This window comes from Rhipicephalus microplus, chromosome X (genome assembly GCF_043290135.1).
Source record: "Rhipicephalus microplus isolate Deutch F79 chromosome X, USDA_Rmic, whole genome shotgun sequence".
Classification (NCBI taxonomy): domain Eukaryota; kingdom Metazoa; phylum Arthropoda; class Arachnida; order Ixodida; family Ixodidae; genus Rhipicephalus; species Rhipicephalus microplus.
Window position 1 is genome coordinate 401,208,852 of NC_134710.1, and position 26,924 is coordinate 401,235,775.

Here is a 26,924-nt window from a genome sequence, read left to right on the forward strand (position 1 = left end):
TTGACCACCTGGAGTTTCGAACGTGCCCCTAAGTTCATGTGCACGAGCCTCACACAATTTAGTCTCCATCGAAAATGCAGCCACCGTAGCCGGGATTTCACCCCGCGGCCTTCGGGTTAGCAGTCGAGTGCCATAACCACTAGACCACCGCGGCTGGCCATCTAACAAAGTTATGACTGAAGAACGTCTTTCTTTACTAACATTGAGCTAACAAATGGGAATTGAGTAATACGTTTAGCTCTCACGGGCCAAGGCCTAGCATACTGCCACGGACCGCCATTTTTCGCTACCTAGCATCACGCGTATTTAGGGACTTTGCCTTTTTTCTGTGTGCATGCTGCTTGGTTATTTTAAGGTTAGTGCTTCTTAGATTCCACATGTCTTAATGTCACTAGATTAAAAGTTGTTTACTTGTCCAAACTCGCCTCCGGTATTTTCGCGACGTCTGCTTGTGTATGGAACGACCAACCTGCTGTCATTGCCGTCGCCAACTTCGTGGTGGCGACGCTAGAGTGGCTGGTTCTAACACATATTCAATTTCAAAAGCGCAGAAACATAACTGATATCACAAGCATGTACTAACCTTGAACCAGAGGTTCACACGCTTGTGCTAAAGAGAAAAGAAATATATTTCATTAAGGCAATAGGACTTAGGCGGCGCTTTTCTTTAGAATGCATACGGTTGCACAACTGAAACACGGTGTTACAAGCTGCCACTCTAGCGTCGCCAGCGCGAAGTCGGCAACGGGAATGACAGCAGGTTGGTTCGTTCCGTACGCAAGCAGAGACAGTGAAGAGATCAGAGACGTGAGAAAACAAAACAAACTCTACTCTAGTAATATTGCAGCACACGGGATCTAATACAACACTTCAATACAACTAACAAAATACATCAACGCTTGATACAACTAAAAAATATTTATAAAAACATTAAATCAGCTTATGCGAGAGAACTATTACAAACTACACAAATTAACACCAATAGACTACGGGGGAGAAAGTTCGAAGATATAAACAGGTGAAGGAACGTGTGATGACCGGCCACGTGGCGTCCCCGACGATCGGATGCGAGAAGTCGAAGAGAGTTCTGGCACGACTGCGATGTCGGCGGTTTTGCAACGCTGGTGGCTCCGGGAGGCTAGTGCTTGCAGGTGACTTCGAGCAGGTTGAGCTAACTCGAGGCGAAGTCCCGATGTCTACGTTGCAGACGTTAACATCGCGTCACAACTAGACGAACGGCTAAGTTTAGGTGGCCAGCCGATACAGAGCCACACTAAAAACTTCTAGAAGAGATGCTTGTTGATCTGTTTCTACACCATGTTGGTCAGCGACTAGTCTGCCTAGCAGGGCAAAATCCTGCTCTTAAATCTCCCTCGTGTCTCCTCGCTCTCTTCCTTGGGGAACAGAGACCTCTACATGGGTCCAATCATGCGCGTTTAATTGATGGAAACTCCGCCCCAAAAATATTCTGACCCCACCCCTTTTTAATTGGGAGAGGGCCCTCAACTAGCGAGAGTGACAACCTGTTAAGTTGTTGTCATACGGCTTGGCCACCAGAGGTTTCCCACGCTTTTCCCCGTGGGAACGGTCAAACCGTTTGGCTCTCAGCCGGTGCGTATCGTAGTCTAATCCTTGTTCGGGGTATACTGCGGCCTTCTACGACCTTGCAGACGCCGCCACAGTTACAAAAGAATCAACCGTCGGCGGCGACGTTCTAAGAAGAGCACCCCATTCTGCACTCCTCGGCTCCCTTTTATGCGCTCGCCGTTCTCACGGTCAGTGGGGGAGTACGGCGCCCGTTAATTGCCGTGACGGGGTGTCGCCAAAAATAGCCGTTCGTGACATTGCCCCCCATTTTCAGAATGTTACTCATAACATTTGTTCACACGGAGGGGAATTTTTCGACAATAAGGAACAAAACACCACCAACAAGGGAGACATGAGGGCTGTCCCTCTCATACAACACATGAGGCCCGTGTACATGGACGCGACGGGGGCGGGCTAAGTTGAGTGGCGGGTTCAGCTTACCTCGACGCGCCCGAGTTTATATGAGCTCGCACGGACGAGTTGAGGTGAGCGGTGATCGCAGCGACGCTTTGCGTCGAGGCGAGCCGAAACCCCGTCTTCCGGTACCGGTTTCCGCTCCTCCAAGCCTGCGCTCTCGCCGCTGTGGGCTGCGGTTGTTTACGCAGTGGTCGCTCCGCCACCGCGATGGCTGTCTTGGTATTTTTTCTTAGTTTGCACCAGCTGTACTTTATGGTTGTGCTTGTGTCTTGGCTAACACTGCACAACGCGATGGCAGCAGTGGTTCTGGTGCGGCACAGCGCTCGCCGCAGGCATATCCGCAGCCTGACGCACCGTCCCCTGTTCACCCCTGGCTGCTCTCCCAGGAATTCGCCGTGATTCATGGTTTGTAACGCCTTTCATTTGTGTACCTGATGCTGTGGAAAATCCTTTGAAGCCCTACACGCGAGTCATTTTTTGCAATAGTTGTGGCTTGTCGCTAACACGAATTAAGCGGCGCCCTGAACCTCGTTGAAAATTTTAAACTGAAAACAATAAGCAGTTTTTAAATGAAAATGACTAAAGACCCTCCTCGATTGTTGGAACAAAGTGTACAGTTTCACCACAATTAAGTGCACCGTGTTCCTCTTGCCTCATACGCTCACCCTGTTTGGCTAATCTGATTTCTGTGGCTTTTGGACTGGACAGTGAGATTCTTACACGATGAATTTTTAATCTGAGGCTTGTAATTTCAATCGGAATGCAATATACATTTTTGAGTAAAATTTCTATCGGCTTACGTAAAAATTCATACGGCCGCATGCCATTTTGCCGTAATTTTACACCTCTATTTCTATTGTGCCTCGTTTATGCTTAAAAATTAAAGTAATTTGCTATTTTTTTATATTTCCTTGCAGGACTGGAGCAAATCACTCAGTTTTTTCTCGTTGACTAAAGCTAGCAACGTCGGTATTTTATCATCTGTCCACATGGTGCGTGGAGCCCGCGAGGATGTCATCGTGCCTAGTGCGCGCGTACCGGCCGACAGAGAAAGAGCAACGTCGGAGTGATGGGGACAGGGGAAGCGGAGACCGCGACGGGCGGGAGAGGTCACGAGCCGTTAACTCAGCGCGACCGGTCATACATGCCCTTTCTGAGCGCGGCGAGTTCGGTGAACCTACCCCCTGTCTCCGGGTCGACTGTATTCGTCGCGACGACTCTCCGCCCCGACGCGTCCGCTTATACATGGGCAGGGCGAGTCCAGAAAACCTGTTTATTTCGACTCAATGCGCCCTCGTCGGGTCAATGTAAACGGGCCTATAAACAGGAAGAGTGCATCAAAGTAACAACAAAAGGAAAAACAAACAATTGTTAGAGTACCAGCTTCAGTTACACGCAACAATATCAATGCGCCATACAAACAAGAAGAGGAGATAGCCGTGTACGGCAGCCAACAATACAGAATACACTGCACGAATGTATACTACGAAACAAAACGGAACCGGTACGCTCCTCTACTGTAGTGCAATCCTTCAATGTGCATTACAACAAGTAAAAACAACCAATGCACCAAGCAAAAAGAAAATAACTCAAAATACACTTCTTATACAATGAAATACGCACATACAAACAGAAAACAACCGACGAAAGGAAAAAAAAAACAACATGCTCATAGACCTCAAGAACTATATCCGGCTCAAGTAATCGGCTCCCACGTTTTCGCTACCCTTAATATGTGTAATGGTGAACTGGTACTCTTGGAGTAGTAAACTCCATCGAAGTACTCGAGCGTTCAGCTGTTTGCCCGTTGGATATAACTCAGAGGCTGGTGGACTGTCTTTGTTTACGGCCACCAAATATTTGTCTACTACTGAAACATTATGCTATCCAGCTTTCCTGAAACCTTGACCTATGCTGTGGCCAAAATACTCTTCGTTCGCTCAACCTGAGAAAACGTTTACTGTTTTGCTTATATGATCACTTGATCAATCGTCTTCAAAGAAAACCAACAACACTTGCACTGGTATATGCTAAAACCGTGCCCCAATGACTCTCAATTAGATTCGCTTGAATCGCACACGATGGGGTCGCGTTCCCGGTGGCTTTCGATTACGCCAGAGGTTACAAAAAGCACGAACGCCAGGCTGTGTCTTGCTGTCACGCCTCATTCTGCATTTCGGCCGGCTCCCCTCAGGCATGTGCAAGGGACGCCAAAAACAGGGGGGAAGCCTGGGTAATAGTGTCTTTGTGGTCGCCCCCACGCAGTACTTAGCCGTTGTGCCATTTCGACTTTGAACCTTCGGGCAAGGCCGCTTTCCCGAAGTCGTCGAAAAGAACCGCGCGTTTCGTTCGGGTGACGCACCTCCCTTTCCCCCTCCACACCTGGCTCGCCGCTTGTGCCTCCATTAACGCCACCATTGACGTTTCTTGAAACGGATTAACGGCCTAGCCTTTCGTCTCTGTCGGGACGGAGTGGGACCAGCCCTAGGCTCACGCAGTGTGGTACGCTTCCTCTTCTTTCTTTTTCGGCGATGTTTGCGTACCTCCTTTTCCTCGATGTCATCATCATGTCGCTTCGGTACCTCAAAAGTTGGGATGCTCGTTGGAGCTGGTGCTAGGCCTTCCCTCCCGAAAACGCTTTTTGAACTCTGCGTCACGACGGACTGTTGGGCCAAATTAGCTTTGTCAACACTGATGAAGCCATTAACTGGGCCCTCTCCGACGGCATCGCTGCATTCCTGAAGCGTCGCGTCCTCGCTCTGATTCGCCACTGTGCTAATCATGCCTACAATTGACGATGTCGAAACGTACTCTTGAGGCACGAAGGAGGTTTCCAGCATCATACTGGGCCCATTAGGGCTGCTGGCACTCTCCTCATCCACGCAAGGAGCGTCTTTCGACATCGTCTCTACCTCCAGACAGGCCAAGGCCTCATTCTCAGCATACTCTACCTTGATGCATTCTAGAATACGCGGGCCCTTTTCTGGCGCGATCTCTGGTTCTAGCGCTTCCTGCCACACTTTAACGTCCATCGCTTTCCGACGCGCCTCGCTTTCAGACTGTTGTCTTTCTGCTTCGCGCTTTCTTTCAGACTCTTGTCTGAGCTGCTCTTTATTTGTTCAGACAGAAGTTCCGAATATCTGGAACATCCCTGCCTTAACTACCTCGTAGTTGTTCGCGTTCTGCTGATTGAGTCGCGCAACAGCTTCATTTGCCTCGCAAGGCAGAACCGTGAGTAGCCCTTGACATCATGTGTCTCGCTCAAATGACAGTTCCTCGCCGGCATCGCCGTGCTCACTGCTGGATCGGCTCACCCTGCTACTCTCACTGAGGCGAATCTTTAATTGCAGTAACTGCACTTCCCGTTCTCTGGCTTCCCTTGCCGCTTCTCGTTCTTTCGCCCTTTCTTCGCGTTCTCTCTCCCTTTATTCGCGTTCTCTCTTTCTTTCTTCGCGCTCTCTCTCCCTTTCTTTTTCCCTTTTCTCCCGGGCCCGTGCCCGCTCTTATCTGGCTAATGGCTGTGCCTGTTCCTGCTGATCTTTAACCCATTGTCTCAGTTCGGCGCCCTCGAGGCCTAACTGTTTACCGTGCGCGATCAACTTATCAAAATCCATACACTCCATACTGCAAATTGTCACTATAATGCCCCTATAAAACCAGCGCAATCATATGCAGGATGCAACCGCTTCAACTGTGCTGCTCTATCACCACGCTGTCCGCACGGTTCTCGTTCACCCTTCACTGTCTTATACTTGTACGGAACGTCCTGTCTCGTGGACGCCAGTTTTTTTACAAGCTGCCACTCTAGCGTCGCCAGCGCGAAGTCGGCGACGGGAATGACAGCAGGTTGGTTCGTTCCGTATTCAAGCAGAGACAGTGAAGAGATCAGAGACGTGAGAAAACAAAACAAACTTTACTCAAGTGATATTGCAGCACACGGGATCTAATATAACATTTCAATACAACTAACAAAATACATCAACACTTGATACAACTAAAAAATACATATAAAAACAATAAATCAGCTTACGCGAGAGAACTATTACAAACTACACAAACTAACACCAGTAGACTACGGGGGAGAAAGTTCGAAGATATAAACAGGTGAAGTCATACGTGGCCGCGTTGCGTCCCCAACAATCGGATGCGAGAAGTCGAAGAAAGTTCTGGCATGACTGCGATGTCGGCGGTTTTGCAACGCTGGTGGCTCCGGGAGGCTAGTGCTTGCAGGTGACTTCGAGCAGGTTGAGCTAACTCGAGGAGAAATCCCGATGTCTACGTTGCAGACGTTAATATCGCGTCACAACTAGACGAACAGCTAAGTTTAGGTGGCCAGCCGATACAGAGCCACACTAAAAACTTCTAGAAGAGATGCTTGTTGATCTGTTTCTACACCATGTTGGTCAGCGACTAGTCTGCCTAGCAGGGCAAAATCCTGCGCTTAAATCTCCCTCGTCTCTCCTCGCTCTCTTCCTTGGGGACAAGAGACCTCTACATGGGTACAATCATGCGCGTTTAATTGATGGAAACTCCGCCTCAAAAATATTTTGACCCCACTCCTTTTTAATTGGGAGAGGGCCCTCAACTAGCGAGAGTGACAACCTGTTGGGTTGTTGTCATACGGCTTGGCCACCAGAGGTTTTCCCACGCTTTTCCGCGTGGGAACGGTCAAACCGTTTGGCTCTCAGCTGGTGCGTCTCGTAATCTAATTCTTGTTCGGGGTATACTGCGGCCTTCTACGACCTTGCAGACGCCGCCGCAGTTACAAAAGGATCAACCGTCGGCGGCGACGTTCTAAGAAGAGCACCCCATTCTGCACTTCTCGGCTCCCTTTCATGCGCTCGCCGTTCTCACGGTCAGTGGGGGAGTACGGCGCCCGTTAATTGCCGTGACGCGGTGTCGCCAAAAATGGCCGTCCGTGACACACGGACAGAAGAAAAGACAAGCGTTGCATAGATATCAACTTCGTGTGCCATATAGCACCTCTTCTTGTATGCGTGGTTCAGTAAGGTAACTTCACGCATTCTGATATCAACAAGAATGAAGCCGAAATAGAAAAACTCGCGATTTATTTCGAAGTCACTATGCTTTCCCGCAATTCATATTCAAGCTTCAATGTGACCTTTTCAATTATGGCGTCTCGATGGAAAAGATAATTGAACGCGGCTCACGCACCGTTGACAAATTTGTCTCTTCAATAACGCGTCTTTTTTTTGTATTCCAAGTAAACGCAAACAGTGTATCCAAAGAGTCATCATATTTGGGTAAGGCAAGAACTTTCTCGAATGATGTGAACTCCGCGCGCCCCTTTGTAGAAATTTTGCAGTTACTGCGAGAGACCAAATCAAAATTATTGATTTCGTATTTAGCTTACAACTACGCGCATGATTATGATAGGCGGCACTAGGCTCGCTAGTACAAAAAATGAAGTACTCAATCGATTCCACTTCATCTTGAAGTTCTTTTTGTTTTTAAACAGCAGCGCTAATCTGCTAGACGAAAAAAAAAACACAATGGCAAGAACGTTGGCCAGCACTGGCACTTCTTTCTTTCATAAGCTTTTCCTTATTTTTGCGTTACTGTTCCAAGACGCCAAATCTCCTGAAATTGGGACTAAGTTTAGATCTCCTTCAGTCAGTTGACGTTTGAGGTAAGTTTATTGATTCATGCCGTCCAATTTTTTTACGTTTTTATTCGAAGTGCCGGTTCAGCATGACGTTGCTACTTCAGGGCGAATACAAAGACGTAATCAGGAATTTACCTTGGGAGAGGGGGGGTGGACTATTCTTTTTGTATGTACTATCAGCAGCAAAATCTTGCGGGGTGTTGGATTCACAACAAAAACGCGAATTTTTCCTATGTCAATACCTAATGCTTGAAATCAAGCTAGGGAATGTATAGGTCGGAATGCCAAGTGCAGTATAGAACATTTGTTTCAAAAATACATCTCGACAAAGGGGGAATTGAGCTTTATCGAACGTTTCGCACGTCTCACAAAGTTTTGCTGCTGGTACTATGTGCGCGCGTTGACGTGTGTGTGTAGAGTATATGCACACATGCAAAACTGAACATTTTGGAGTTGAGTTTGAAATCTCAAATACCGCTTCTACATCGCCTGGCTACGCCAGTGGTGACTCAAACCAGGTGAAAGAAATGTGTTCCACCGTTGGGCGAACGTGTAACTACTCTACTCATACAATAGGATGGAATAGATGGCTAAAGTTTTATATAAGCAAGATTTTCAATATATGCCGTGTAGTCTCGCATAGGCAATCATCCTCAACCTACTGAGTCTACTGCAGTTCGAACACTTCCATCATTCCTCTCGAGTTTACCTTATATTCTGCGTGTCGATTCCATTTTATAAAAGCTCTGTACTCTATAGGCTTGCAACCAAGGCCATAACTGGGGAGGAATTAAGGAGATTCTGACACCCACCCCCCCCACCCCCCCAAAAAAAGTTTTTTGATGCTTTAACTTTTCTGGTGACCCCAAGCATTCACACACCTTCACATCAACCACCAGTTACCCAAATTTGCCGTCCTACACATAAACACCCTTAGAAAAAATTTCTTGGTACGGCCCTGTGTTCAGATAAGTGACTTTTCAAACTGACGCTGCTGCATTGGTGAGACAATGAGCAAACGTCTACAATAAAGCCAGCGTTATGCAAAGACCAAAGCTATGCAAGGGTATGTAGAGCACATTAGACATAAGTCATTGTATGGATTCAGCCACTATTGTTACTAAGTACTCAGTTCAGTCCGGTTCAGTCCGGACATCACAGTCACGACAAAAGGAAGAAAAAAAATTAGGGGACCCTAAAGCTTTGCCTTTAGCAGTTAACGCGATATCGATATTCTGTTTTTAGTGCGTGGTTCAAACACTTCGTACATGAAACCTTTTCGAAGTTGCTATGCACCAACTACGTGGCCTTAAGGGAACAGGTGCAGCAGCATGTATGCCTTTTGTGGGTGACCAGCTTTAAACCACAAAACCATTACGATAATCACATGTTCTGACAGCCGCTGGAAATGGGCGTTTACTCCACGCATTAATACTGTAATATCTCATGTTGCATTGTGAAGCATGAATACATGATGCGTGTGTTTGTAATGGATGCAAGCTACTTTCACTTCATTTCCAAGCAGAGGAGGCTGTTTTCACTGTATTAATAAAAACCAGGTACGTGGCTGTGTGGTGGAACGTCCACTTGTCACGGAGACGACTCGGGTTCGATCCGCACTCGAACCCGGACGAACCTGTTTCGGGGACCTCTCTGACCCAGGATTTTTTAAATATTTTATTTTATCTGCATCGTTCTTGATTTTTCGGTCACGCATCGAATGATGATATTTTCGCTCACAACCTACGACGCTGATGGCGACACCGACACCGGAATTTCTGCAAAACGAGCTCTTTAACGCTATCGGATTAAAAGCATGCGGTATCACACCGCTGGATTCAAATGCTTTGCAAGCGGCTGCAAATCGGTGCTCGTTTTTTCTTTTATTTACCTTCAGCTGCCCTCTAAACTCTTGGAATCAACCAAAATGTGAAACACCGCGCAATGATCTCTGCACACAAAGAAACGTCCTCTTTTACCATTACCTTTGATCTAAATAAAACTAATATTCGATTCCGCGATCTAATGACATCATTTGCGCTGGCTTAAATCTCTACTTCGTGAAATCCTACCGCGAATATTTGGCGCACATGCCCCGCGCTAAATATGCCATCCTTGCCTGGCAGTATTCAATTTGAGTAGTTCGTGCTGACGCTTCACCGAACTTAATGAGCGGAAGGAAGTCGGTCGAGCTTAGTTCTCTCTTCTTCTCCACCGCTATTTCTGTCTTCTTCATCCAACACTTCGCAGTGCACGGACTCAGCGACGTTGAGCTATCGCTATGGAGTGGCACCAACGACCACCTCATTACTGGTTCACTTCAAACTGATTGACGTCTTATACAGAGCCGGCCACTTCGAGTTTTTGTGTCTTTGCTTCAAAGGCCCTCCCTGTATTCCGCTCACTTTCGTCTGCCCGTGTGTCTATATTATCGTTAGGCGCGATGTTACGGGGGATGAGTTCTTTCATCATTCCTTTAGCGGCGGGACACTGTTGAACCCATATTCGACCGGCTGAGCCTACCGGTGGCCAATTAGTGAGTATTCGCACTCTGTGCATTTTTGATTTCTTCCTCTACTTAGTTTAATCGCGTAGGGCAGAGAGAAAAATAAGGCACCACGACCATGCTATAGAGATTGTGGTGCCGATCATTAAGTACCAGCAGTCTTTTCTGAAACAACTGGCACGCCTGGTATTCTTCTATTCGAGGGCAGCTTTATGTTTTTAAATTAATGAAAACGTGTAAATTTTCGAAGCACTCTATGCGAAGTGCTTCCGAAAATAGTGCGGCAGAGTCGTACGCGTTTGTGTATGCTGCATAGGAAACGAAAACGGAATAAAGAAATAAAGGCATCGTCTCTAAAGCACACTATTATAGAACATTATGCGTGAAACCGAAATACAGAGCGCTGTCGAACACCATTGAACTACATGGGGCACTAAGACAAACCCACAAATTCTGCCACTGCAGATTTTTCTTCATTGCCAGAAATCAGAAGCAAAAATGGTGAGATAATAATTGCTTGAGATTAATGCACCAAAACCATCATATATAGTTACGACGCACTCTTCAGTGTGGGACACCGAACCAACTTTGACCAGCTCGGTGTCATTATCTGACACAAGTAACCGCAACACACGGGGGCTTTTGCATTTCACTACCAATCACAACCATGCATCAATTACGTGTTTCTTCTTTTTCACCCCTCAGCTATATGGACAGCCGTGGCCGGTAATCCAACCCGCGCTCTCGAGATGAGCAACGCGGCGCCTTACCTCCTAAGCGGTAAATGGTGAAAGGCCGGCAGGTCAAACTGCACCCGCTTCTGGCTTATAGCAGCTTAGAAGCTGAGCGTCATATATATCCAACGCGTATGTTCAATCTGCAGAGCCGTGTTGAACCTACACGGCCGGACTAACGGGCAAGCAAAGGACATCTTCTACTACTCGAATGTGACACTTTTCCCTTGCGGCAATGACAGGCAACGGTGGCACGACCACCTTGTGTGGTACAACGCCGCCTTATGTGTGCGTCTAACATCATACCCGGCAGAATAAAGTGAAGAATATACGGGCACGTAATCGTACCTCTCCGCGGCTTGCACCAGCGTGCCGCCAGCTCTTTACAAAGATTCGCGCAAGGCGAAAGAGACAGCCTCCTACAGCCCCTTGACGTCCTACACCGTGCCACCACACCATTGACGTATACAGGCTCCGATTAAGAACACCCTAAGCAACACTAAAGAGGCTTACCAAACAAGCGGAAGGCTCAGACTTCTAGTCTCAGTAGAGCGGGCGCTCGTGTTTTTTTTTTACAATTTCCTCGATCTTCGCTTTTCTCACAGACTGCGTAGAAAACCGAAGTCTTCTCCCCCGCTTACGTACTGAAAGCGACAGATTGCTGAGGTGCGGATCGTGAAATGGCTCATCTCCAAATGGGTCGTATAACGTTTGCGTCGCGTGCGCAAATCACCTCTGAATGCATACACCCCGAAATGTGCTGGTAGGTGGTTAGAGCACATTATAACGAAGGCTGTGCCTAAGATCTCGCGTTTCGCAAAAAAAAAATGCATACGACTTTAGCAACGAGTTCCCTCTACAGTTATTTGAATAGTATCTATAGAGGCGCCCATCTCCGTTTGCGGGATTTGTTGGCTACAATACCAAAAATACGAGAAAATAAAGAGAAGTGCTGAAAAAATATAACCACTTTTACAACAGCAGTTATTAGTTTTGACGTTGGGTGCATTACAATGCGAAGGGGGCTGCTGAGAGCTTTAACAAACAAAGAGGTGCGCGTACGCGGCCTATTCAATATCAGCGGAAAAGGGAAAATGCCATATTTCTAAGTTGCTGTTGGCTTGCGCTGACAACTAACACATCCTAATATAACTGAAGCGATCAAAAGTGACGTTTCAGACACCGTGGTCTTGTTTACTGACCGCTAGGTCACGGGTTTGATCCAGGCCACAGCTGCCGCATTCAGATAGAGACAAAATCCTAGAAGTTCGTGTAATTAAAGTTAAGTGCTCGTTAACGAACACCAGATAGATGAAATTTATGAAGCCATCAACTACAGCCTGCTTCACAATCATATCGTGATTTCGGCATGTAAAACTCCGAAAAATGTTACTACCTGCCGTTCGATAGCTGTCCGCCCGAGAGAGGTATACGTCTCAGACTTCTCACTCGTCAATGCCTTTGTGATGTGATTCAAAAAGAACATATTTGAAGGAAGCAATGCACGATTTTCGATATCAAGATGCATGTTCCTGACGCCATGGATGCGTTGTGCACTGTCTTTTTAGGCCCCGTTTGCTTATGTACCGAAACTCGAAGTAGGCGAAAGCGGTGCAACTCACAACGAATCTGTTTGCTCCGTAACATATGCCAGTGAAAAACCAAGCGGTGAGCTCGAATGGTCTCGACCACTTACTTCCTGCAAGTGACGTCTTTTCCGCTTCACTGAACGGTACTCTTTGGCTGGACTAGCATGGAAACAACGCAAAACACCAGCGTAATAAGATTACAAGATCTAAAGACGGGGTCTAATTTATTACGGTCCTCCGCAGTATATGTCTGCCAAGTTATAATCGTAACGTGGTATTCTCCCGGAAAGCCTTCGAATTTATTTACTTTTTTTAACTACGCAGTAAAAAAAAACAAGACAAAAACCAAGCAGCTCGTAATGCCACTGGTCTTGGTAATTGTGTAAGAGTTTACTTTCGATATGAATGTGGGGAACATACATAAATAAAAAGTGGCGAATTCAGCGATAACTGGCACATCACACGCACCAAATGTCGCACGCTCTCAAATCCTAGAATACACGCCAAGGCAGAAAATAAAGCCAAATTATGGTCTTATGTTCAGTTAGTTACGCGGCTCCGCCTCATGTCCCAGAGTAACCGACCCGCTCCGAAGAGACCTTAAGAATAGGCGGGACAAGAATTAGCCGGGATTTTAAGTCAAAATTTTTCCGGCTAGGTACAGCCAACAGTTACGCGTCACCTTTCCGTAGGCAGCCTGGCCCTGACGTGGTTGCGTAAAAAAAGCATTACTTTAAGCATGCGAGAGCAGTTTCTCGCCGATAATGCCGTGGTTAGTATGTCTATATCATCTACATCTGCTGGATTAACATGCAAGCCACACTCGGCACTGGAATCGAACTTGGGACCACATGCACTTGAAGCGCATGTCTTACCCATTGCACCACAGTGCCACCGCATGAAGGCGACTTTTTTACGGGAGTATATATCTACCAAGTGGCTTTTTGGAAACCGTTGGTGGAACCTTCAACTTTTTTGTGCCATAAACGTCAAACTCTGGAGTTTTGTGGACATGCAGCGCCACCTGTCGACGCAGTTTTGAGTAGTGCAAAGGCCTACACACTTTGCTGCGCAACCAGGTGCAACTACAGCGTATAAACCAACGATTCAGTTAATATTACAAGTATTTGCGCATTCAACACTCATAAAAAGAGCTACGAATTTCTCTCCGCTAGTCAGACGCGTCGCCGAACCGCCGTGAAGTGCTTTCTGGTTCACTGGCCTGAACGAAGGCGAAAACAAGAGCAGACGCAACAGCTCCACGCTCTACGAAAAAAGACTCCAGTCTGCAATGCTGTTGCGTTGTGAATTGCCACGGACGTAAATGACTTCAGATTTACTGATTTCCGCACCTTTCGCAAAGCAGAATGGCGACAGCTCTAAGAACAGGCCCTTGCGAATATGTTGGGTAAGCGAATTACTCGCGTTCTCCACAGCTGTTCGCTTGAGTAAGTGTGATAATGTAGGTCTCCTGTTATTGTTCTGTTATTCTTTTGAGTAGCCTTGACGGAAAACCATGTTAACATTGTTTATGAAGCTTAACAGACCTTCTGACCGCGGTGTTGAACGTGCAACAGTAGACAGGTGACGCCCGGCCAAGATAAACATCGCACACGCCGCAACCACCGATAATTTGAAATTGTCGCCACGACACAGCATTACGCACGTAGGGCTTTCAAGGCTCCAAGTCCGGGCTTTAACCAAGAAATGCCAACACGTGCGTCATACAAGTGAATCGCAAAATGATCGCGACCACAATCAGTTTTTTTTTTCGCCGTTGGTCTTCGCGATTACCGGAGCTAGCTATGTCGGAGGCACCTGCTTCGCCTTTCGTTGTACACTGAGAAAATGAACACGCTTGTATCTCCAGCAGCAGTATACACAAAAGACAGAAAACTGCCAACAGGGCATTTGAGCAGGTGTAATAAAACAGTTCAATGCAGATGAAGCGAGAAATAACCAGGGCCATTCGTGCCGGATAAAGCGAGCTTCGTACCTCTAATTGCATAGATTGTTCGTGTTTGCACTTGCTCACTTTGGCATCACGCGCATGCTCAATTTTATTTCATTTAGGCATTAATTTACACACCTTGTAGTGCTTGCCTTGAACTAGACTTCATGTGACGCTGGCTTCCAGTTACATTGCCAGTTGCCAAAAAAAATGAACAATCCTTTGCATTGTGCCTACATTTCCTTTTGATGAGCTTCCTACTTTTATGAAGCGAGGTTGGATGGAAGGAAGAAGCTTGCCAGGTCCTTGGTTTTCAGGAAACCGCGGATCGAGACCGACAAATGAGGAGAGCCTATGCACGTTCGCTTGCGGACGGCTCTCTGTGCACTACCCATGTATGACCGGCGCGGCGATGGGGGCACTGGTGGCGGCCCTTTTTCCCAGTGCCGCCTGGGCAGAGTCGTACGTCTTTATGCATTTGTTTGCGCATGCATTTGATCAGCGAATATTTTGTAGGGCTTCATGAACTGGAGACAACCACGGTGAGCGCTTTCGACTCCGACTTCGATTCGTGGTGCGCTATATCGCAAGAACGATTAACGTGTGATCGTGCACCGTTCTGGTGCTTCCCCGTGAACCGCGGGTGTTCCGCTCACCGCAATTCGCGGATACCAGTGCGACGAAGCTGTGTTCGGCTGTCGAAACCGACGTATGTTTCTCGCACGTGCGTGTGCTCTGAGCAATTTCACTTATTTGTGTCACGAGGTACTTGCGTGTAAGTGACAGCAGTCTATTCTCAGCTGTTTGAAGACAATATGCTATGACCCGTAAACAATGCATGGGTATTTTTGGCGTGCCTACTCTAACATTTGTATTTCGTACGCGCGAGCTACCGCGAGCTGCACGCTGGCGAAGCAGCGCCTTTTTAGCATTTTGATGATTACTTATTTCACAATTGGAATATATGCGCATTTTTCAGCAATATAGCGTGGTTTTTACCCATTTTCAGTTTTTAACTGATCTTATGGTGAGTGGCTGCTCTTACAATTATTCAGCATCACACCACTGTTCAACTGAATGCCGAAACGCGCGCCAAGCTCAAGTATGACGTACACAAACTAGTGACGGACAGGTAAGTCTTCCTCCAAATAAATAATGCTTCTGAAAAAATTTTTTGCGAACATCCGCGTGCAGTTGGGGTCAAGAAATGGTGCAGAACGAACCTCAAAATTTCTATTTTTACCGCATCCAGTTGATCTTTAGAAAATGGGGATTTTCAAAGCTGGCACATTATCCCCACAGCAGTACACTGGTTGTCTTGGTCGTGGTTCACTGTTACAAATCCGTGCTGGAATATGAGAACTGTACTTAGCATTGAATAGAGTCAGCAAATGACGGTGGCATACGCTCTCCTGCTGACTTCTGCACCTGACTTCTCAATTTCGTACTTGATGATCAATATTATCATCAAGTTACGCAACCACTAATTAAACACCAACCAACCGATTTTCACTTTTGATCGTTCTCTGTCTCGCTGCCTTCCGTTTGTTTCTTTTTTGCCATGCGTTGCTAAAATGATCAGTTCAACTTATTTTGTAGAACACGAGCATCAACGTAAATACATGCCAGTGTTTCAGTAAGATGGCGCGCATGCCACACCACGAACACAGAACTTCTCAGCTTTCGCTGTTCTCGCCTCTGCTTTCTTCTTTTTTTCCCCTACTCCATGCGCCCAAAGTGGAGAACATGAGCGGGCACGCGTCTCAATTTTTCTTTCTCCCCCCTGCCGCCACCCTCCCTCTTCCCCGTTCATGATGCAGTCGTCGACGCTTCAGCGCCGCTTCGGCGCGTCCTTTCGCTTCCCTCTTGCGCGCATCCGCGGGCGCGGCCACATACGCACATCGGCCGCTTATCAGCGATTGCTATAGGAGGCATTTCTCAAGTTCGAAGGCCGCCTAAATAGAGTAACGTATATGTCTCTTCGGCGGGCTGTCTACAGCCGTGGCAACAGCAGTACGTAGGAGCGCGCTGCCTTTGTGGCGCCCGTTATCCAGCACCTGACTGAGAGAGTACGACGATTTACTACGAGTAAGCGACGTCTTAAACACTCCAGGTAGCACCGGCCGACAAAGAAGGTTCATCACGCTCAAAGCGGGAACAGCAGTAACATATCGTCTTCTTCTTCCTCACTGCAAAACTAACTCCGGCTGTTCAGTAATGAAATAAGATGTTCCATTCGCGCAGACAATACGAGCCTCGTAATCAAACACATATCTAATTAGCTCTTAAATTGGTCAGACCAGTCAACCTCTGGTCTATATTCAGCTAATTTTAATTTTGTAAGAGATACCTTTTGTTCGTTGGCGCTATGTGTCTCCACTGAATGTTGAAGTCGACGCATATAAGGTAAAAATGCAAAATATCTTTCACATTAGGTATTAGGGCCATATGCACAACAACCACAAACATTTTCAGTGACACTGACACACGAAACTCGGTAATAATGTCGACCAACTGCGGCTGTTTAGCGTACACATACATCTTTAGGTACACGTTGTCTTTGTACTTCGCCCACCGCACTGCGACTAGGAATGGCTAGAAGTCGAACCCACGTCATCGAGCTGGGCAGCAGAAAATCTTGACACTTCCACTTTGTTGTGTTCGATGTATGCTTCGGAAGCTTTTTCGTGTGCAACGCCACACATAGCGCTTGTGTGTAGTCCGCTGCCCCATTGCTTATCATTTCAGTGCCGCGCTTTAATTTGATAGATGTGTGGGGCATGATGCCCTAAATCCACGCTTTTATTTAGGAACGTCACTGTTTGTTTTATCGGAAGCTTCATTCAGTCACGTTAATCCAGTGATCCCAATTGAGTCACACCCTCTATCTGTTGTACGAGACTAATCTGATGCATATGTTTACACGTTCTTGGAAAGCTGGGCATTGATACTCATTATTTATGGCTATTCGTTGACGCTTGCCATCAGCTGCAGTTTCTATCCCTCCCCCTCCTTGGTAGAGCAAAGTGTGCCCCCATTAACGAGGCTCTGCTTGTATCGATGAAGTTGTCTGTCTGCTGTTTAAAAGTGCAAAATCAATCACAATCGCGTTTAAACGTGGACGTTACAAAAGAATATGCTAGAACGTGTTTACAGTAGAAGGTTGGTTCGCAGCTTAAATACAAGAACAAACACTTGATGAAGTTTGCTCACAAACCAAGTTACTCTCGTCGCGACCAGTCGATATCAGAATCCCTTGTCGTTTAAGTAAATAAACATACAGTGAATTTTTCCACAAAAGTGAAGGTGTGAACGGTTATCAACTTAGTATTTTTCTTTATTTTTATTATTTTCCAATAAGGACGTTTCAGGTACAGTTTCATGAATCCACGAAGTAAACTTCTAGTAATATTCTCGCATCATCTTACGCCTACAGAGCCTATTGAGCGGATTATCTCAATTTGTTGGTTGGTTGCGAAACTTTATTGTGGTCCTGCAAGGTGCGCGTCAGCGCACAGCGGGTGACTCCCACGTAGGGACCGTTAGGCCAAGCCTATCGGCTGCTCCGCGGACCTGCTGGACGGCCCAAAGTTGGTCGGCCAAGAAGAAGCTGAGTAGGGCCGCCTCCCATCTGACCGAAGTACGGTCGGGGTCAATGACATTGTCTTGCAATCCGAGAGCATCTGCGCCAGTGTGGATACACCCCCACAAGCGGAGCAAGCGTCATTGGAGAACACTTCAAGATAAATAGCGTGAAGGGATCTCAGGTTAAGGTGCGTGTTGGTCTGCAGTATTCCGAGCGTAAGGGCCTGTGGCCTATTAAGTTTTGGATGAGGGACTGGATATAGCCTTCACGCGAGGTAAATTGTTTTGTTATTTCGTTGTACGTGGCAGACGCGTCCCTGTTTTTCTCAACTCCATTTTCCCCAAATCGTTGCCCGCAACCGGCACGGTTGGTTAGCGCGCGAGCGGTCCCGTGGGCAGACTTGTTGAGGTTGGAGGGAGTGCCTTGAACTTCTCCAACATGTGCAGGAAACCAGATCAGTACGTCATGCTTGATTTCGTCGCGGCCGCCACTCTGGAGCACGCGCAGGGCATTCTTCAAGACGACACTACGCCCGAAAGCGTGAATAGCTGACCTAGTGTCACTATACACTCCGTGCGAACCTATAGGGGGCGCCTTGAAAGGCGTGCGCATTTCCACTTGTGGTGCGGTGGGCGTGCAGCGTTGACAGGCGTAGCAGACAGCAGCACCTAATTGCTTTGAAAGCTATGGTGGCACAAGCGCCCGTGGCCGGCGGGTTAGTGCGTGTTTTGAGAAGAATTCGAAGATATCGAGGGGGACAATTTTCCGCGATGCCACCATGAATAAATGGGAAAACCTTCACGAAACGGCCACGTTTTTTGCGTTAGTGAGCGCTTTGCTGCCCGTCACCAGGAATGACGGCTAAACGCGTGTGTCAGCTGTGCGTAGTGCATGAGGCTTGCTGCATAACTATCACTGCAAGCTTTCAATCTTTCGAACTTAGGTCATTGTCGATGGGCAACTTGCCCACTACTCGCGTACTTGCAAAATACTCAGAGGAAATAGAAATATCGATGGCTCCACGGCCACTCGCCGTAGAAACTGGCGTGCTCATTTGTTGCGGGTGTGCCGCGCCGATTATCAGCCGCCGAGGCTCGTGAAATGCTTTGCTTGAAATTGTCGTGGCATCATTGTCACTCATCATAGTCATAGTCTTTACCTCGCCGCTCACGCAGTTCGTGCTAAGAGCTTGAGGCGCGGGCGAGAAACAGAACGAGTGAAGATTTAGTCCAAAAAGGACGGCGCATGCCCCGTTCCATTTTTCGCTTCATCTTGTAGACTGCTGACGACGACGGCACAGTCACTTTGGCCACCATCACGTGTCTCTCATTCATTAAAACCTCTTGTGTTGTTTATGTTGTTTTCCGAAACAAACACAGACATGCACATCCGTCGCTACAGCATTCGCAAAGCATCGTTCCTTACCATGTATTGTTCTGCTATACTCTATGCCCTGCATCATTTTTTCCTAACATGCCGACTGTTTAACACTCAAAGAAAAGGGCTTTTCAATGAACCAAATCCGAAAGATGGGATTCAATTCATTACTTCTGCGGTTATTTGCTTTGGAGCTGCAGCACTTCATTTTAGACACAGGAGCATTTGGGATGCCATTGCGATTTGCTAGGTGAGACGAAACGAATTGTAAGGTAATGTAAGTGAAACTTATTCTTCAACGACATTACGTTTTTTTTGGTGAATTAAGCTAATAAATATTTAGAAAATAATATATTGCTAATGATTTCGAGATGTATAAAGAAAATCATTTATTTAACAAGGCACCGTTGATTTCATGGCCGATCCCCCATGGTGCCTTACGCCAGTTTAATAAAGACCAACTAACCAACTGACGTTCTAGCTTGATCCTATCGAGTGCGCATACGCTGTTGGGTGGCTACTTGTGTTTACAGTAAAATTTTATGTAACTCAGTTCGCCCCTTCAATGATAAATCCATCAACTCAGGAAAGCACCAATTGACCTCGCGCTGAAATTCTCAAAACTGCAAACAGTACACAGCGAGGTAGTAATCATTAAGGTCCATTGAAGCGTCCTATCAGCCTTGATCTGAAATGAAATTTCTGGCATGCGTTTCTTTTCTTACCAGCCCTATGGCAGCAAGAACATCACGCAAGATCATCGCACCTGCAGAGGGTGTCTCAGACCAATTCAAGCGCGCATCGGCAGAATTTGAGACGGCAGAGGAAACGAAAACTTAACACTTGACATCCCACAGCAGTAATGCAATTATTTTGCTGCCCAATAAAACAGGGACACGTCGAGAAACTCTGAAACTTTGTTCCCGCAGGACGCGGCGTGTAGCTGTTGGTACACTCGACAACGCCGCAGTTCATAATTCAGATGAACTACGTGCTAGCGAACGTTGAGAAGTGTTTCGTTCTGCTCGGGCTCTTAACGTTTGTCTTCTCTGACGGCCGCGTGGCGGTGCGCCAGTCTCAGCGCACGGAGTCTATATATTACCTCGCTTGCACCATCCAGGATGCCAAGAGCGATGGCCACTTGCTTGACAATCGTCGGATCGTCGGTGTGAACCAATGCGTAGTTGGTGATTTGCTGTTTGAAGTCGACGACAGCTGCGGAGAAGGCGCGACTCCCGCGGTACGCTGCCGTGTCGACAAAGCTGACGCCACGCTCCTTACTATGGACCTGCTTGAGAAGAGTGCCAACTCTAGCCCGTCGCCTACCACGATTGTGCTTGGGATTCACATTCCTTGGTATCGGTGCCACGGTGATGATGTCGCAAATCTCACGGGGCACCTATCTCATCTTCTCCTCCACTTCAGCAGGAGAGTGACCAAGCTCTTGGTGTATATGTCTGCCGGTCAGCGAGCTTGAAAGGTTGGCGAGCTGGGCCCGCTCCTTCGCTTCGGCTATCTCCTCCAACGTATTGTGTACTCCGAGCTGGAGCAGGTGCTCAGTGAGCGTCCTGATCGGTATACCGGTGGCCCGCTTGGTAATCTTTCTGAGCAAGACGTTGATCTTGTCACGCTCGGTACGCTGCCAATTGTGCGTGGCGCGATATGTGAAAAGTGGCAGAGCACAAAGGAATTGACTAGGAAGATCACATTGTCTTCCTTGAGGCCTTGGCGACGGTTGGCCACCCGCCGAACCAGCCGAACCGCGTCGTCCGTCTCGCGGCGAGCTTGAGCATAGTATTGCCGTTAAAACCATTGGACTCGGTGGTCATGCCAAAGACCCGAATGGAGTCGAATCTGGGTATTGCGCCACCGTCTCTGGTGTAGACCGTGATATCACTCTTCTAGATCGGCTGCCAGTTTTTTGTCTTGGACACTCGCCTAGTGAGTTGGTAGAAGAGGAGCTCGGATTTGTTTGGCGAACATCTCAGGCCTGTGGGACGAAAGCAGTCTTCCGTGTTGGTTATGGCTTCCTGCAGGGAGCGCTCAACTTGCCCGTCGCTGCCACCTATGCACAAAATGGTAATATCGTCCGCATAAATTGTGTGGTTAATGCCCTCGATTCATGAGAGCCTCTTGGACATCCCAACTATCACAAGGTTGAACAGGGTGGGCGATATGACTGACTCCTGTGGCGTACCGCGCGAGCCCAGCTCGATCTCCTCTGAGACGAGGTCTCCCACTCGGAGGGTGGCTCTCCTACTGGATTGAGAACGATTTGAAATATTCGTAGAATCTTACTCCGGGGCCGAGCTCGGCATTCGACCGCAACACAAAAGAGTGAGTAACATTGTCGAAGGCTTTCTCTAAGTCGAGGCCGAGAATGGCCCGCACTTCTCGACTGTTGCAGTCAATGACTTGGTGATTGAGCAGCTTCATAGCGTCTTGCGTCGAAAGCTTGGCCTGAAAACCAATCGTGGTGTGCGGGTGTAGCCCATTTTCTTCCAGGTACCGAGTCAACCTATTAAGTAACACATGCATAGCTACCTTTCCCACGCAGGATGTGGGCGAAATGGGGCGCATGTTGTCCAAGTTGGGTGGCCTCCCCGGCTTGGGAATGAGCATGGTGCGTGCGACCTTCCAAAGGTTGGGGACCTCGCCGCTCTTCCATGCCTCGTTGATGACTTCGGTGAGGTAGTTGATTGACGTGTCGTGGAGGTTGCGCAAGATCATCTCAATGATTAAATTTAATTGGATCATGTCATACTGCATTTATCAGCGCGTCATCTGTGGATAGCATTTGGTTGCCTTGTAATCAGCATGTTGCTGTTTTATTCTATGTTAAATAAATTAGAGACTTTCAATATTTAAATTGATATGAAAAAATAGATTCTAGAGTTCGTCATGAGAAAATTCCTGCGCAAAAAAAAAGATTGAACTTAGTGTTGAGCAGTTTATGAGATTATGAAAACATGTACTTCTGATAATGATAATATGTATGGGCATAGAGAGTGCAACGAGACACGGCTTTTACACTAAACAGGGGGATGGAAATAAGCGCGAAGAGCATGGCATGGTGTTTCCATGCCACTCTGGCCTTGGATAGATGGAAAGCCTTTATTAGTTGTCCGGCAGATTAATGGGCCAGGCTAAGGTCTCCCATGTCGGTGCGTCAAGGTGCGTCAAAAATATTCTAGAATTGTTCGAGATTGTATCATGGATGACTCTAATAGCTTTTTATCACCATCCAGGCTAGAGCTGCTTAAAAAGAAATGCGGAACACCAGGAAATGTTTATGCCACGCTGGTCACGTTTTCATCTCCATTATACGTACATGGCTGGGTAATATCTGCAGGTGTATGTTAAATAATGATATTTGTGGTTTAGCGTCCCAAAACCATATTATGATTATGAGAGACGCCGCAGGAGAGTGTTCCGGAAGTTTCGATCACCTGAGGTTCTTCGACGATCACGTAAATTTAAGTACATGGGCCTCGAGCACTTTCGCCTCTATCGAAACTGCCGCTGCCGCAGCCGGGATTCAACCCAGCGACCTTGAGATTAGCAGTGCAGCGCTATAACCACTAGACCATTGTGGTGGGGCTGGCATGTGCATGTTGAAATACTTGTCCTAATATTCAAATCATCATTAGGAGCATACCGAAGCTGGTACTACCCCGTGAATGTAAAAGAGGTATGGTATCAAATGTTATGAGGAAATCATTTATATTACACTGGCGGGATTTGATAACGCGTAATTTATACTTCAATTTTCGCACAACCATTAGTGATCTTCTAATGACCATGAGGGTATATCAATGGGATAAGATTTTCTCGCAACTGTGCTTGAGTTTTGCCGCCCTATTGATGTCGAGACATAGAAATGAGCAACGTTTGCGTTTACTAACGTAGGAGTCATTTATTGTTGTCCATTTTTGAGCAGGCTTAAGATAATAAAGCTATACGACATCCAGTTTATTATAGCACTGCCTTGAAAAAAAAAACAGATATAGGTATACAGTAAGTTTATCTGAGGACAAAAGCAAAGTAAAACTTTCACGCCATGTACAAGCACTGTGTCTCAAACTTGCCTCTGCAGACATGATAAATTCAGTATTGGGAATAATGTTTGGGTATTTTAACGCGACAGCGTTAAAGAAACTGGTTTGCAGTAAGCGACCACGCCACAGAAACTGCGGTGTCTTTGTAGGCGTCAGTGCCGGCTTTATTGGGGTGACAGGTAAAAATCGCGATTAATGCAAGTAAAAAGATAGTGGCTACGGGCCAGAATCAAGCCCAAGGATTCTGCGTGGAGAGAGGGTGTTTTCCGACAGAGCCGCAACTTCACTTGAAACTATTCCGGAAAACAAAACTATACAGGCTTCATGTAGTGCTATGAATAGCGTTAGCACATGTAATATTGGGTGGCGGGAGTGTAGAGAATCGCGCCACATGTCAATACATCTGAAATGCGCAATGTGCAGATGGTTTCAAGGCTCGCGATTTACAAAGCACTCAGCACATTTAATGAACAACAGCAGCAATAACATCAACACAGCCAGTAGCCGCGCAGGTGCACGCGTTACCTTACGGACGCTTAGTGGGTGCGTCACGAATTCGTAAAATGACGAATTATGACATTGTGGGAACTTCATAGTTGTACTTGCTCTGGCATGCACCTTCGGAGTATTCAAAACGACCACTGTTACACGCATAGACGTTGCTTTCTTAGCGGCTTGCTTCAGTTGTCCAAGCGAAGCATGGTTGGTTAATGAGAACTAAAAGGGCCCATGAACACACTTTGAGCGCAGTCAGAAAACTCTGTCGATCGGTATATAGTCAAGACGCCTTCCAAAAACACGTGAATCAATTAAGCAAGCACCGCATTCAGCCTGGAAATTGCAATAAACTCTCAAAGTTAGCAAAAATTGCTTTCTCTTCTCTCGGCAAATAACACCACAAGCCCAAAAATCACTTGCCACCGCCATTGTATGAACCACTGGCTGAGCTAGTGTGCTCGGTTATTACTGGGGCCGCAGCGGGAGGCCGCCATTTGCACGCGCGTATTCTAAAAAAAAGAAAAAAAAGTGCACAAGGTGACGAAGCGCGCGTGACGTATTTTCTTCCCCTATGCAATCCCTCTTTTTTTAGCTTTCAGCGCTTTCCACTGGGCGAGTGAAGAGAGAATGCAATTGTAGCGTGCGACGAATCTTTTTGTATCTCCACTCGATCGTAAGGTACCAATCGAAAAATTTTGGGTGGTCAATTCGTGAAGTTATAGACTCATTTAGTGAATACATTGCATGACTACCTGAAAAAGTGTTGCAGGGCGCCTATAAGGACATGCGAAGTGGGTCCGCTAAATGTTATGTCTCTTTCATTTTCCCTTCTCTGTGAAATGTCACGTTGTACAACGAATTCATTCTAGATTTAAAACTATGATTATTAGTATTATTATTCCACGCCACGAACCCTCCCACGTTCCCCCATTGGGGCTTGAACTCACCCGCAGGGCCTCTCGGTGAAGACGATGTAGTGCTGGTGCTCCATTCCACGCTCCACGAACTTTATGCACGTATGGTTCTCCCATTGGCGCATCGCCTGCTGGAAAAGTGCTCGGTGGTCCCCTGCAGACACCAGCAGCACCCAGCATGTCATGTGCCGTCACCGATAAATACAACACAGTGGATAAATAATAACGCAGTGGCAGACAGCTGTTCATCACCTAAGCGTAAAAGCTCCTCAAGCACAGCAAAGGACTGCAGCCGCATAGCCTGTACCAAAGAGTTCACATAGTGTAACGGCAGATGAGTGCAGTGTGGTTGATCTGGTTCGCGATGTTGTTTCCTTCACCGCAACGAACTATATCAATGAACACACATTATTTCGCTCATGCTCGACCCGTTGCCTTGAATGATTGGCACGCGATTCTGACACTTTACGCCCTGTTCTAAAACAAATATGCAAAAGTTTTGCCCTCGGATTGATGCCATCTCGACATGGAGAGAAGCTATGGAGCCGTGTTATAACGGCATAATACATTCTTCTTCAGCCTGACTACGTCCACTGCAGGACAAAGGCCTCTTCCATGATCCGCCAGTGTACTCGGTCAGATGTTATCATAACTACGCGCTACATGCCCGGCCCAAGTCCATTTTATCTTGACTTCAACAATTTTATCCTGGAGCCCGGTTTTTTCCCTGATCCACTCTGCTTTCTTCTTGTCTATTAAGTTTACATCTATACTTTTCTTTCCCATCGCTCACTGCGTTGTCCTCAATTTAAGTCTAACCCTCTTAGTAAGCATCCAGGTTTCTGCTCTGTAGGTATGTACTGGCAAGATGCTGCTGTTATAAGCCTTCCTCTTGGGAGATAGTGACAATTTACCATTAATGATATCAGAATGATTGCCGAGTCTACTCTAACCCGTTCATAATCTTTCAGTTAATCTCGTGGATCGGCTCCACGGTTATTACCTGTCCGAAGTAGACGTAGTGTTTTACGACTTCAAGTCTATCTCGAACCGCTGTTTTCTTCCAAGGTTTTTGTACACTACTGTCATATTCTGCAGAATAATTTAAGACCTACATTTCTGTTCTCTTTGTCTAATTCAGTAATCATAGGTTGCGATTTGTCCCCCTAATTACTCAGGAATGCGATGTCATCCACGAAGCGCAGGTTACTAAGATACTCATTAACTCTTATTACTAACCCTTCCCAATCCAGCCCTCTAAAAACCTGCTGTAAGCATGCGGCAAATTGTATTGGGGAGATTGTATCCCTTATCTTACACCCTTCTTGATAGGTATTCAGTCGCTTTCTTTACACAGCCCTATGGCGGCAGTTGATCCTCCATGAATTTCTTCCATGATATTTTTATATGCTTTCTCGACATCATGATTCCGCAGTGTCTGCATGACTGCTGGTATTTTTAATGAGTCAAATGCCTTTTCGTAATTTATGAATGCTATGTATAGTGGTTGGCTGTATTCTGAGCATTCCTCTATTACCTGATTGATAGTATGAATGTGGTCGATGGTTGAGTAGCCTGTTCAGAATCTTGCTTGTTATTTTGGTGGTATTGATTGCTAATGTGTTCTTAATTATGTTAGCAATTACCTCTTTTGTTGATAAGTTGTATACGACGCAGAGCAAGCTAATCAGTCTGTATTTCTTCAAGTTCTTAATTTACATCTTCTTTCTTAAGTATTGTACGTGGACTTGAGGCAGGGTTGGAGGGAGACGAGGAGGAAGACGAGGTTAGAAATAAAGAAGATGGCTGACACCCCAGCCTAGTACTGTGTATTATTACAAATTGGCGCAGCCGCGTATACTTTCTGTGCGGACATTCAAGATGTGGGTGGACTTCAGCAATGGAGCAAATCAACGCGGTGGCATCCGGATCTTGACCGCAACGCCTCAAGATGAAAAGGAACTAGCTCTTCCGGAAGCAGTGAGCACTGACGTATTTGTTTCCTATATAAGCACTAAAATGAAGCTCACTCCAGACCATTTACCTGCTAAAAGAACGGTGAGGATCAACATGAAACTTCA

The 26,924-nt window shown here is 46.7% G+C and overlaps 1 pseudogene; it reads right to left on the minus strand.

Moving 5' to 3' along the window:
* LOC142775447 (bone morphogenetic protein 1-like) overlaps positions 1 to 25,028 on the minus strand; it is a 46,277-nt pseudogene extending 21,249 nt beyond the window's left edge.
* Between the last annotated feature and the right edge of the window lie 1,896 nt (positions 25,029 to 26,924).